General features: G+C 54.3%; 1 protein-coding gene across 3 annotated transcripts in view; it reads right to left on the bottom strand.

The window, feature by feature from the left end:
* CDH22 (cadherin 22) overlaps positions 1–11082 on the bottom strand; it is a 77149-nt gene extending 66067 nt beyond the window's left edge. The window contains exon 1 of one of the 3 annotated variants that reach the window (XM_039386223.1): positions 10675–11082. The gene's annotated coding sequence lies outside the window, so the exon portion shown is untranslated. Of the gene's footprint in view, positions 1–2634; positions 2704–10674 lie in introns of those variants that run through there. The other 2 variants (XM_027745896.2, XM_027745897.2) reach the window with 2 other exon arrangements.
* Between the last annotated feature and the right edge of the window lie 2948 nt (positions 11083–14030).

The raw sequence follows: 14030 nt of genomic DNA, 5'->3' as shown, positions 1-14030 counted from the left end.
TCTCCATCCAGTCCAACAGCCACTCGGTACTGCTGGCAGTGAAAGATCCTCACAACCAACAAAATGCATAGACACTGGCTCTGTGTACGCTCATCAAGGCCACCCCACCTTCCCAAAGCAGTTCCACACTTGGAAAAAGGGGAGAACTGGAAGCACACACGTACAGTCACACTCCCACTTTCCTTTGTGGCTTTCTCTGCCTTTGTCACCCTCACACACCTCAACTGTTTGCATCCTGCTCTCTGTCACCACACTGCAGACCCCTGGTCACTCCGAGCTCACTCGCCCCTTGTCTCTGGGCTGCTTCACTTCCTTCTCCACACTCCTTTCTAGCTTGTTTGATGACAGACACATTAGAACCCATTCACGTGCCCCAAAGTCCCCAGCCTAGAGCCCACCACCCCCAAGCCATGCAGGCCATTGCAAAAGTGCTGAAATCCCAAATTGCACAAACATCTCCTGTGTGCTGCCACGCCAGTCTCCAGGCCCCCGCTGCTCCAGATAGACACTGGACTGCCTGAAGCCAACTAGGGAGGACTGCATTGCAGACAAAATGTGTTCCTTTGTGTACTACCCTCCAAACCACCACCCTTCTCAGGTTGCTGGGCTGGCAGCAGCCTCAGGTAGAGTTTGGGCATCCAAAGCCAAGCAGTGTCCAGCCAAGAAGCCATTCTCCCCCCCGCTGGTCTCAGAGCTGTACGTGTCTTGCCACTCCCCTCTCCCATCAGACCTCTCAGTGACTTGACACCAAAACTCACACCTGAACATGCAGTCACTGTGATTCCAAAACTGAGTAACAAGACACAGCTGCCCTGAGCAGGGCCAATACCAAACTTTTGAGAGGTTCAGGACCAAGCCAGGCACAAGCACTGCACCTGCACAGTCCTTGGGCCCCCGTGGTGGGGGGCACCAAGAACATCAGTCCACGAGACAGCTTTCCTCATGTTGGTGCACAGACAGAACTCACACACAAAAACATATGAACTTATCAATCACTTCAGGCATTGGCTAGAAGAGGACAAAGAAATCTGTTGTTGCTATTTCTATATATACTGGGGAAGCACCAGATAGCACAGTGATGGACTAGATATAAAAAAGATAGAGATGAGTCTCAGTACCAGCCTTTCATTGCTCACAAGGGAAACGCACGTGCTGCCTTGTGGAAACCAGGACCAGACACTGTGTCCTACCTCTGCCTAAGCCCAGCTCAGCTGCAGTTTAAAGAAAAGGCCTTCCACCATGGGGCTTCATGGTCCCTCCCTCTCATTTCTATTTCACAGCAGCTTTTCACAACCAAGGCAGTGCTTACTATGAACAACACAGGCTCAGCTGCAGGATTTTCTGCTTCTGGGACAGCCCAAGGTTTGGAAAATGCCTCCCTAGAAGCAAACTTGACTGGAGTCTGTGCCCAGGAACTGAAGGGAGATACTCAGCATGGTCACAGGTCAGACCCTGACCTGCCAGAACTCTGAAGAACTGAGGCTAATTCACACCAGCTGAGCAAGCAGCTCATTGCCTGCATCCAGCCCTGCTTCCCAAGGGTTGTTTTCCAGCACTCTGGTGTCTCTGTAGCTTCTCCCAACAAACACCATGTTCTGGCAGCATCACAGGCAGTGCTGTGCCTCTGCCCTGGACAGCCTGAGTGTGCCTTGGCCATCTGATCCACAGGACAGAAACCTCATCTCCCACTGCCCAGGTCTAATGAGGGCTCTTTGCCAAGGGCACTAAAGGGTGTTTAACTGTCCTGTAGTGGGTCTGGCTGGGAAGGAGTTAATTTGCTTCACAGCAGCTTATATGGTGCTGAGTTTCAGATTTGTGGCCAAAACAAAACTGATAACACACTAATGTTTTAGCTACTGCCAAACTGCAGTGTCAAAGCCTCCTCTGCTTCTCACTATGCCCCCAGCAAACAGACTGGGGATGCACAAGAGTTTGGGAGTGAAGAAAACCAGAGAGATGACCCAGACCAACCACAAAGCTATCTAATGACATGCTGAGCAATAAAAAGGGAGAGGAGGGAGCTTAGTGAGCCACCTTTAATTCAGGAACTGCCTTGGCATCAGTCTATCTATAGAACGCAGCAAGTGTTTGCCTTTGCATCCCTTGTCTTAATTTTTCTCTTCTTTCACTTCTCCTTCACTTATTAAATCAGTTTTATCTCAAGCTAAAAGTTTTCCTCTTCCTTTCCTTTTCCCATGCCCCACTTGGGAATGAGGGAGTAAGCAGGTGGCTGTGTGGTGCTTAACTGCTTAGCGAGGTTATTCCACAGCAGTTCCAAAACACATGGCAGCACCACTGCAGGCCACGTTCACAGCCAGAGCAGAGGAAGTCAGACTGACCCTTTCTGAATGCATTAAATAGAAAACAGCAGCCACAGCACAGTGAGAAGCTGCCACTCTCCTTGCACAAAGCTTTGAGCCCCTCAGTCCCATGACACCAGCTCGTATCTCCTGTCCTGGAGCAGCCAAGCACCACCCACCTCCCATCTAGTCCACTAAAACACGTTAGCACTGTAGGTGCAAAACCAATTAAAGCCTCAACCGATGGTTCCAAACATCCTTCCCAGCCAGACACGGGTCTCCCATTGCACAAAAATATAAACAGCTTTTTCAGGCAAAATCCATAAATGCTCACCTGTGGTGGCTACTCCAGCCAGGGAGGGTTCAGTGCTTGCACTTCACTTCATGCCTCCATCGCTTTGTGATTACCAAGGAAGGGGGGAGCAGCGTCATTCACCAGCACAAGTCAGTTCTCTAGGCAGGACTTCACAGCTCCAGCTCACAAGCTCGTCTGCCTTAGCTAATCCATTGCCAAGTCCTGGGCAAGGCAAGGCAAGGCAAAGCAAGGCCACGTCTACGTCTGCAGGGTCAGCCACAGTCCCTGGTCACTCATCCCATGGTCCATGGGGGCTCACAGTTGCAGACCTGGTCCACTGGATGTCTGGGGCTCATCCCTTGCCCATACCCCCAGCTGACCAAGGCACTGCCATCAGCCCCCACCACACCTGCTGTGGAGGCTGCTCCTGTCTTGCATGACCAGGAGAAGCTGGACCAGATGAAACCCACCCAAGGGTTCACCTGAGAGGAGAACTTGGGTGTCAAAGCAGAGAGAAGGGATTTGGGAAAGACACGCTCGCTCCTGAGCCTCAGCGAGACGAGCAGAGCCATTGCCCAGTGGAGGACCCTAGTTCTAATCTCACCTCTCACAGCACCTTTCAAATTAATTGGTTAATTGGCACGCCGGGCTGTGCATACGAAAGGAGGAAGGATGGCTCCCTCTGCCGGCACCGGCCCGAGGAGGAGCCCCCCGCCCGCCCTCCCTCCCCTCCGGCACCCGGGGACCACCCGGACCCCCGCCCGTGCCGCCTCGGGGGCTCGGGGACAAGCCCTGGGCAGAGCTGAGCTCGCACCTCCACAGCATCCCAAAACTGGCACGGGAAGAGTCCCCGTCTCCTGCAGCACAGGTGAGGATGCCCAGTGAAGGAGTGCCCTGCCCTCGGACAGTGCTGCTGCAGCAGGAGTTTTGTTGCAGAAAATACCGTGCCACTGGGGAACAGCCCGGGAGGGCTGTGGCGAACGGGTGTTCAGCTGACTTTTGAAAGTTTAAGCAGGGATGTAATTTCTTAAGGACTCTGCTGATGCTCAGCTATTCCTACCTGCCATCAAAAGGTTCAGCTGTATTTCATAAGTGGGAAGGCAGCCAAGCTCAGAAAGCTGGTGAAGTCCAGCTCCCAAAGAAGCCCCCTCCCTCACCTGTATGTCCTCAACCTTCTAGACTCCAGTGACAGGGGAAACAATTCCCTCTCCCACACATGCACAACACTGGCACCAACAGCCACGTGCCTTGTCAGGGCCATAACAACAGGGGAGAAAGCACATTTTCACACTGCTGAAAAACAGAATAGTGAAAACCCAGAAGGACTCAAGGGCGACTGGAGTTTGGTGGCGGGTGGGGGGAGACAAAACAGTGTCCTGTTCCAGGTTAGTAGACTCATTTTCTCATGGTTAGTATGTGCCATCTCAAACTGCTCCTCTCTAGAGAGGGTGATGAGGACAGGAGGAGGTGCTCTGAGCTTAGGAGCCACTTTTAATGACAAGGATTACTGGAGAAACAGCATTTTGGGGATTTGGGATTCCGGGAAGCAGCTGCAGTAGGAGCAGAGGGAGATAATCCCAGTGTGACAGACAGAGACGCAAGGAAGCAGGACTGGGGAAGGGAGCACAGCATCCCCAGGCACACATACACAAGTTACTGTCTTGCACAGCCATTCCAGAGCAGGAGGAAGACATCAGAACAAGGGCCTGGTCCAGGGTTCCCAACACTCCTTCTGTCCCGGGATGGTCAGACCAGGAGGGTCTGAGCCTCAGGAGCAGCCAAACCTTTATCTGCCCTCCCCAGCTCTGGCTGGCATGAGGACAGAGCCAGAGGATCCACCTGCCCCACAGCCTGCCTTCAGGAAGCCCAAGCTCCCTGGCCAGCAAGGGGCATCCAGGCTCTGCCCAGGAAGGCAGCGGGGGTCACCAAGGGGGCAGATCCAGACCAGGGCCTGGGGAACACAACCCCCAAGGTACCCAGCTCCAACACCTCCTGGGTGGGCATGGGGCCTCAGACCTCCCTGTGCTGGGGTTTGCCTGCACACAGCTCCCGAGTGCCAGACCACAGGGCAGGGCAGCAGTGCTCAGGAAAGAGCCCAGGGACAGGTGGGTGTCACCCACAGAGGCTGTGCTGAGTCCCCAGTGTTGCCATGCACAGCAAGGGGACGGGGCTGCCCCAAGGCTGGGGCTGCAGAGCCCAGGAGGGGCTGAATTCTGCACAGCACTGGACACAGCTCAGCTGTGGGAATGAGCCCCTTCCTGCCAGGCCAGTATCAGGATCATATCACACCCTCCTGCTCTGACTCAGTTTTGCAATCAAAACCTCGGGGAAATGCCAGCCTACCAGAGCAGTGCTTGCTCCTGCAGCTGCTGTTTCCAAATGTCTCACATCCTTGGTCTGCTGGGTGCACACCACTACCTGCACCCACATGCACACACAGGCTCCTGCCAAAAGGCAGGCAGAGCTTTTGAGGCTCCATTTATTGCCCAAGATGTTTCTATGGCGACTCCCTTCACATCCCATCATTGGCTGCAGAAAGCTTCTGGCCATCAGCAGCTTCAGGTGAGTTGAGGGCCTCGAGCTTCAAGTCACCTGCAGTTAATGCCACTGGCTACAGTCAATTAGGAAGAGATTAACAAAATCCTGGCTGAAGTGGCAATGGTGAGGCAGTGTCAGCAAGGAAAGAGGAGTGAGTCCATGTCTCCTTCCCCTTGTGTTCTCTGTTGCAGGGAGGAGCAACAAAGAGGGGTAGGGGGTGTCTGCAAAAGGCTGTTGAACAACCAAGTCTGCTTTCATGATTCCCTGAAGGACTTACCAATCAGCAAGGCTCACAAAACTGTCACAGCCAGAGCACAGGACCACCTTGTTCCATGAAGTGACATACCCTGACACATCACTGCCCAAACCAGGGGCAGGATGCTCCCAGCTCTGCTGGGTACCTGGCTAAATGCTTCTACAGGACAGCCACAGATCTGTGGCTGCTGCTGACAAACACCAGACCCAGCATCACCTCCATCGTACCCACAGCTTCCATCATCACCCAGTCAGGGCCAAATTCAGCACAGGTGACAGCAGTGACAGTGTGAGACAGGCAAGGTTGCTCTGTTTGGGGAGCAGACCTTGCCCTCAACAGTGTGACAGCAGTGCTAACAGGCACTTTGCCCAGAGCCTCAGTCCTGCTGAGTGTGAGCTAAGGCATGGCTCTCTCACTAGGACCTGAAATTAGGAAGTGTAGCACCGAGTGGAATCAAAACTGAATGAGCTCTGCTGGGCTTTCTTTCCAGGCTCACAGATGGCACTGCTGGAGTAGGAGTGAGGGGCAAGGAAGTGAGTAAAAGCAGGGCAGCAGAACAGGGCACAGCAGGCAGAGAGAAGGCAAGTGCAGATTTCCCAGACAGGAGCAGCAGGGCAGGACTGGAAACACAGAAGTGCTGCCTTTAGCTGAAAAAATGTCATTAGGTTGCAACGAGTACTGTAACCTTCCCTTGTGTTTAGTGAGCTATCCTGAGATCTGGCACCCAGCAGAAAGGACACACTTTCTGAAAAGCACCTTGATTTTCAGCCTGTAGTTGTAGCAGCAATGAATGATCCAGTCAAACCAAACCATTGGGCTGGAGCAGATGGACCAGCTTTGGGCTGGAGCACAGACGGACCAGCTTTGGGCTGGCTGCCTCTCCTATGCCCAAGGGCACAACTACCCCCACTCTCAAGAAGAACAAGGCAGGGGCCTCAGCTTAGCAAGGTCTGTCCCCCACCTTTCCACCTTTTGCTCAGAGGCCTTCTAGGGCCTCTGGGGAGACCTGTTCCCAGCTGGTACTGGGGTGCACACTCACCTCCACCGCACTCCCCGTGCTGGGCACCGGTGGAGAGGTCGGGTCAACCCAGTGCAGAGGCAGCACTGAAACCCAAAGTGTGAAGGAAAAAAACATGCTCAGCCACTGATGCACAGGAACCCTGGACAACCCATGCACTGTGAACAACCTCTTCTCATGCCCCTACCTCCCAGCAGAGCCCTGTATCCCCATTTCCTTTACATGCACCAGGTAACACGAGCAGCAAATGGAGCTCTGCAGCTGCCGTGGGCTCTGCACCCAGCTGCCAGCTACCACCTGCCCCCAGGCCCTCAAATGAGAGAAGAGAAGGTGCTGCAATGCTGTTGAAGAGCTGAGACAGGAAGAATCTTGCAGGCAGAATTCCAACCACACTGCAAGAGGATCAGAGGAACAGCAGCACCCAGAAGATACACAGCTTCCATCAGAAAAGAAAGAACCCAGACCCTCTGCAGGAGTCTCAGTCAGCCTTGTGCAATGAGGGAAGGCAGAGACTGGTGGAGAAAGATCCCCTTTTGCTACCCAGATATTGTCCTGGAGAACCAGCACTAAAATGTCATCCAAAAACCCTTTCTCAACAGGATAACACAGAACTCTCTAACACAGAACTCCCTTCTCCCCCTCACAGCACAAAGGACAGTGAAAAGAAAGAAAATGAAGGGGACACAGAGCCAAGCTGAAGTAAAGTCTGGACTAGTCTCTGAAAGCAGAGTTGTTGCAAAGGGTAAGATTGAAAATTACTGTAATGTGCTGTATTCCTTTTATGGATTTTGCAAATAATAGAAAGTGATGACTAAATGAAAAAGAAACTCTGAACTGGGAGGATGGGTCTCTGCAGTGGCTACCAGCAGGAGCAGAGAGCCCCTCACCTGACCCCTCCAAAGCTCTCTGAAGCAGAAACTAACCCACAAACTAGACACAACTGCAGAAATAGATACCCCCCAGCCCGTGCTAGGTGACTGGTGAGTCCCAGTCCCAGTTCAACCCCATATTCCAAGTCTTCACGGGAGCAGGGAAGGCTGACAGGGAGCAATTTGCTGCCCAAATCCAGACAAAAAGACTTGGCTTTTCTGCTGGGGTGGAGGGAGGACTGTGCCTCACAAGCAACACAAGGGACGTGCAGTTGTGAGCCCTGTGGGTGCTGGAGTAGCCAAACCCACGGGGCAGAGCTCTGTCCCCTCACCTGCAGCCCTGGGCAGCCACACACAGAGCCCTGAGCACAGGGTGACCCAAAGGAACCCTGCCCACCGCAGAGCAAGGAGCAAGGGGGTGCTGAGGGCACAGGGAGGACACTCCCAGGGCAACAAACGGTCTGAGGCAAAGCTGGTGACATCCCTCCCCATCGGGCACCCTTCCTGCAAGGAAACCCCATGGGATAAACTGGTGGTAGAGACCAAAGGGATCCAGAGAACAGCAGGGAGCTTACACCGTGTCCACCTACCACCTCAGGCAAGGAGTCTTGTTGGGACTCACACCCACCTCATCTTTACATGTTAATTTTTCAAGAAAGCAGATCACTCAAAAGGGCCTGTGCCTCAGGATATGTATGGACTTATCTGCAGAGAAGTGTCATTGCTTGTAAAGCCAACCACAGTTGCATAACCACATGGTTAAAAGATAATGACACAAATTCATACATGGCTGTATTCTTATGTACAAATACTGTTTCGTGACATGATGTTGAAAGAACCCGAGTGTCACCACACTCCTTCTTTTTCAGTCTGTTTTTCTTTACTTTCCAAAAATGGGCTTTCAAAATATAAAAACTAATTATTTGAAAGTAAATATGTAATTGTACTTTAAGGGAATAATATCAGATTAAATCCCACCTGAAGTCCAGTCTTGTTTCAAAGCTTCCATGAAGAATCTAATCCTTCTAAGGAGATAAAGTTCATGGGTTGTAAAAGGGGTTTCAAAAAAACAAACAAACAAACAAACATTCCCTCTGCAATGTTTGCAGCCAAATTTTGCTACTATGGGATAGTGACTAGGAGCACAAAAGTAAAATTTCCTATGAAAAAAACCTTGCTAGCCCAATATTATTTTCAATGTGCCAAAACCCCCCCAAAAGCTAATCAGACAATATACACAAATAACAGTAAATTATGACCCTTTTTCTCAGAATCCTTACACACAAGCAAGAACTATGAATTTTTGAATCATGACGTTGCATTTAAAGCATGAAAATATTGTATTATTTGATAAGAAGCTAAGAAAAATAGGATTTTAACTGTCATTTTTAAGCTAAAACCAACCTTTTCTTTCTTTTTTTTTTTTTCCTGGAGGCCTGATAGCTTCTTTTGAAAAAGAGTTTTAAAACTGACCTTCTTTCAGTAGCCACTTCTGTGTCATAGGTATGAAATCACCATATCATATTATAAAGTGTCAATGCACCAAAAAGCAAAGGGCATATTTTTTTTTTTAGGCAGGAACAAAGCTGGCCCTTTTTACCTATGAAACAGCACATACTTTTTCTTTCATAAGCCCACCAATTCCATCTCTGTATTATTCAGCAACCGGCATTTCATACAGAGACCAAGCCTCACTTGCTCTGACCCCCACCTCACCGGAGCACAGGCGGACGTGATATAAAAGTCAGTGCAGAATCTGGGCCAGCTTATTCAGATTTCAGTGGGCTCTACCCTGTGCTACACTAAGGGTACCGTCAACATTTCAGGATTTCATCAATGAGCAGCTGAACCACCCTTTGGCCTTGAAAACAAACAAACACAGCACCAGCACGGGGAAAACGGTTTCAGATTCAAAGCCAGAGAAGCTATTTATTTTCAGCATTTGAAAACTGATGTACCAGGACAATGATTTCCAACCTTGATAATTGTTTGCTGCAAATACTCCTTACCCAGTGCTCTCCTGAAAGGGGTGGAGAGTATCCACCAGTCTCACAGGGAAAACCTGGCAAAGCCCAGGCTCTGAGCTGGGCACGAAATGTATGAGTACAGAGACTGCAGGCTTCAGCCATGCTCTGAGCATTAGGCACTCTGAAGAAATAGAAACAGGTCCCAAAGAGTCATTAGCCGAGATTTCCTCAGTGGCATGCAAGACTACGTTGCAGCGCATGGCATTTTAACAGCACGGTACCAACCCAGGAGCAGGGACAGAGAGGCACATCCCCCATTTACCACCTCAGGCCATGCAAGCAAGCTCTGGAGAACCAGAGCTCTGGTGGAGCCATCCATCCTTTGTAGCCCTCTCAGGTCCAAAGGCTTCCCTGAGGTGCACTGCACTGTCTCATGAAGTTACGTCTGAACTCCTGAGCCTGCCTCTCCTTGCTGCTGCCTACACCATCAGCCCTGTAACTGGTCTTGTTCATGCACACAATGAGGTTGGACAAGAAGACACAACAGCTCTCCCCGGACTGTGCGGGGGAAACCGCCAGAAATTAAACAAGAAGAGTGGAGGCATCAAAACCGCATCCCTCCATTCCCAGACCCACTGCCAGTGCCCATAGGAGCCCAGATGCCACGGGTTGGGCTCCCCAGACGCCCAGCGAGAGCCACCTTGCACGGCAGTGCTGGGCCGGGGCAGGCGGTGGGGGCAGACGCGGCTGCAGCTCTCGCTCCCACAAGGCCTGTGCGCAGCCAGTTGGGAACCACATTTTAAATGAGGAAAGTGCTAGTTTTAGAACAGTTATTTTTAGTTTGCTGTTAGAAAAAAAAACGTGGCTCTGCGAAGAGAGATGTTACCCGGCCAGCTCTGAGGGCTCCGGGCTGGGCTCCTCAGGCATTGCAGCCACACGTCCACACACACCCCAAGCAAAGCCCATGCGGAATGGGATGGGCACGAAGGCTCCGGTCTCTGCGAGAAATGGGGAGACGGCTCTTGCGCAGGAAGGAGCCCGAAGAGGGTGTTTTAAGATGCCACCGGTTAAAGAAGGAGCTGCAGCTCTCCAAGCACCGGAGCGCTTTAACTGAAGGGTGTGCTGGGACCCGCCGCTGGCGGAGCCGCGCTGGATCCCGCGGTGCCAGCGCTGAGCGCCCGGCAGCGACGCCCATGAGGCATCAAACCTCCGGCTTCTCCCGCCGACACCGAGGAGATCCGGGGTACCCCGGGCTGCGGGGCTGCACGGCCCGAGGCGGCGACCCCGGGGCCGGGCCGAGCCCGCGCTCACCCGCGGGGAGCGCCCGCCGCAGCCCCGCCGAGCGGCGGCAAAGTTTGCGGCGCGGCGAGGGACGAAGAAGTTGGGCTGCCCCGCGGTGCCCGCCCCGCCGCCCCCCGAGCCGGCTCTTACCTGGGGCGGCGGCCGCGGCGGCCCCCCCGCGCCGGGCGCTCGGCCTCCCGCGGCATCCTGCGCGGCACCGGGCGGCGCGGCCCCGGCGCGGAGCCCCGGCAGCCGCGCACGGAGCGGAGCGGAGTCCCAGCAGCCGGGCAGGGAGCGGATCGCAGCCCCAGCAGCCGGGCAGGGAGCGGAGCGGAGCCCCGGCGCCCCGGCACAGAGCGGATGGCAGCCCCCGCAGCCGGGCGCGGAGCAGGGAGCGGAGCCCCGGCACGGAGCGGATCGCAGCCCCGACCGGCGGCGGCGGCGAGCGGAGCCGGCTGTGGCACCGGGCGGGCAGGGCGCGAGGCGGGGCGCGGGCGGCGGGTGCGCGGCGGGGGATGCATGTGCGGCGAGAGCCGCCTTCCTCCCCCTCGCTCCACTCGCTCCCTGCCTGCCTCCCCTCCTTCCCCGCCAGCCCAGCCCAGCCCGGCCCAACCCAGCCCAGCCCAGCCTCTGCTGGAGACTCTGAGAATGCAGCGCCGGGTCCGCGCCCCGGACCGGCCCCGGGGCCTCCCCTAGAGACCCGCCCTGGGGACGCCGCCTGGCCCCGGCGCAGGGGGCAGTGGCCCCCCAGCCCCGCGGGTCCCCGGCAGGGTGACGAGGCTCTGCCCGCCCCGCGGGTCCGCTCCCCGCCCCGCGGTACCCCCGCCCCGGCGCCCGCGTCCCCTTCGCCGCCCGCAGTGCCGTCCCCGCCGCCCCGGAGGCGGGAGCGGGGCGCGGACGGGGGCAGGGGAAGGGGCAGAGGCGGGGGAAGGGGCAAACCTGCCCCCCAGCTCAGGGCGCCCCTCCAATGCCCGAGGCTGAGAACGCATTCAGTGCATGGAGTGCAGGACTAAACCGGCGTGCCAGGGCTTCAGCAGGTCAGGGACAGAGACCCCAGCCCACTCTTCCCCAGCCTTTGAATGGTATCAGACCTCGGCGGCCCACTGGCAGCGAGGCAGGAGCTCTGTCAGGGGCTCTGGGCACCACTGGGGCTGAGGCTGGGGCTGTCAGACCCCATCCTGCTGTGCACAGGGGTCGCCGTGGCAGCTGGTGTCCTCAGCACCCACCTCAGGTCTCAGGTGCCTTCTTCAGAGCCCTGCTTGAAGCTTGGTGGGCACTGTCCTTGCCCAGCAGCACTTTGGAGGGGGGCGGGGGCAGAAGTGGCAGCACACCTTGCTGCCTACGGTGGAGTCACACACCAGCAGCAGGATCCACAGCAGAGTGCTGGTTTTGAAGAACACTTTGGCCATGATCAGGACATGTGGAAGGTGGAAGCAGAGAAGAAGCTCAAGGCTGGTGAGGCTGCAGTACTATCTGGGGACAGATAAATCTGATCTTGCAAGTCAGGGTTTAGCCACAGCTCAGGCAAACACCTGCCAGTGGGACATTTTCCAGTGCCCGCTGTCCAGGGGCTCGCTTCTTACCTGGAGAAAATGCTCTCCTGAGTCCACAGCATTCTCTGGTATTGGGTCTTGGAATTTGGCCCTGAAAAGAGCAAGAGAGAACACCAGAAAAGGGAGTGCCCTGTTGCTCTGTGTGTACAGCACCTTGTACAAGGCAAACAAATCCTCTGCTTGGCCAATATGGGTCAAAAAACAGTGGTAACCCAGTAGCAGGTTATCCACAAACCACCTGAGTCTGGTGCTTCCTGCACAGGCAGGTGGCCTGCAGGTCAGGGAGAGGTGGATGGCAAGCAACAGAGAGGTTAATAACCCCAGCATGGATCCAGGAGGAGTGGCTCCTCCTTTCCAGGACCAAAAGACAAGCAGGGCACAGATCCATTGTCAGGCTCCAGCAGCGTCCTTCCCACCTTTGCACTGGCTGGCACAAGGCTTCCCACCATCAAACTGCTGCCTGACTCCCATGCTCAAAGGTCAATGGGGCAATGAGGACAACCCAGGAGATGCTTCATATCATCCCCTTCAGACATGTCCTCAATCCCAGTGAGAGAGTGAGAGGCCTCCCAGCTGCAAGCACTGCTGCCAAAGTAGATCCCACTTGAGCCTGATGCTCTTGTAGGGAAAGGAGCAAAGCCTGGAGCACAGCTGCTCCACTGCTAACACAGTCTGCAAACAGAGCCCGTGTGCTCAATGCCCTAGGACAGCTGCAAGGCTCTTGTGCCAACAATGGCACTGGCACCCAGATCCTTTCCCTGGGACAGACGAGAGGTCACCCCTCCCAGCACAGGTGGAGCTGAGCACACCTGGCTGAAATCATCCAATAACCTGGTCTGATAGTGGGTGGAGATGGTTCCAGCACTTGTCTGTAGTCATGGTGCTCTTTTTTTGCTAAGACCCCCTTATCCTGGAGACAGGGAAGATTTGTCTCTCCTACCATCACCCTCTCTGTGCCACAGCAGCTCCATGCCTGATCTAGTTGAAGATGTCTCTGCTCATTGCACATGGGCTGGACTAGATGACCTTTAAAGGTCTCTTCCAACCCCAACCATTCTATGACTCAATGATTCCATGCCCTCTTGCTGCTGCCATGCAGGGTGCTGATAAGTCCAGGCAGCTGCCCCAGCCCAGCTCCCAGACAAGCCCCAGAGAGCACTGTAAGAAGGCACATCATGGCAGTCCTTCTGTGAGACCTGGAGTCAGCAATGCCTCAGAGCATGCCCAGGTCACACGGCAGCACAGACCAGGAGCCACCCCAGGCCCTGAGGGGAAGGGACGATGGAGGGTCCAAAGCAGGAGAACAAAGGACCACCCGTGACAGGATCACTCCCGGTGTGAGCGTGGCTCCCCACCTGTGTGAACACCAAGTGCAGCCTCCACAGCTGCATCCCACTGCCTCTCTCAGAAGCCCACATGTTACTTTCATGTCATGTTTGGTATTTGCAGTGGCAGAAGGATGGCCAGGTTATCCTCTGACTTTGCTGCTGTCCCCTTTATATTCATGGGAATTTAGTCCTCATCTGGCTTCTCTTTTCTTCTTATTCCCATCCTTGTTTTATCCCAGCATTCAAATAGCTCTTTTGTATTTCTTAGCTCTCCTCTACCTGCAGCACTGTTCCCTTATTCTGATACACTCTCCCCATCTCATTGAGCTCCAGGCCCCTTTGCTTTGTTCTCTCCCTATCTCTCCCTTTCTTTCTGCTAGTGCCTTGTTCCTTTTCTTGTTGTGATTTGTCTTCTCTGCTCTGTCCCTTTCACTCATCTATTCTCCTTATCTTTTTTTTGCTTCTTCCTCTTCCTTTTCCCAGTCTTTGCACTCCCCCCCTTCCTCTATGTGCCTTTGTCTGTAAGGAGTTGAAAGTTAAAAGCTTTTCCAACTTGATCCTGAGCAGCTTTCCCTGGTGCTTTCATCTCCACAACACATTTGTAAAACTGCTCAGACTGAAGAGC

This window comes from Pipra filicauda, unplaced genomic scaffold (genome assembly GCF_003945595.2).
Source record: "Pipra filicauda isolate LSUMZ 115617 unplaced genomic scaffold, ASM394559v2 scaffold474_size475410_pilon, whole genome shotgun sequence".
Classification (NCBI taxonomy): Eukaryota; Metazoa; Chordata; class Aves; order Passeriformes; family Pipridae; genus Pipra; species Pipra filicauda.
Note: the sequence above shows the minus strand (reverse complement) of the source record. Positions and strands in the feature narration are given on the sequence as shown.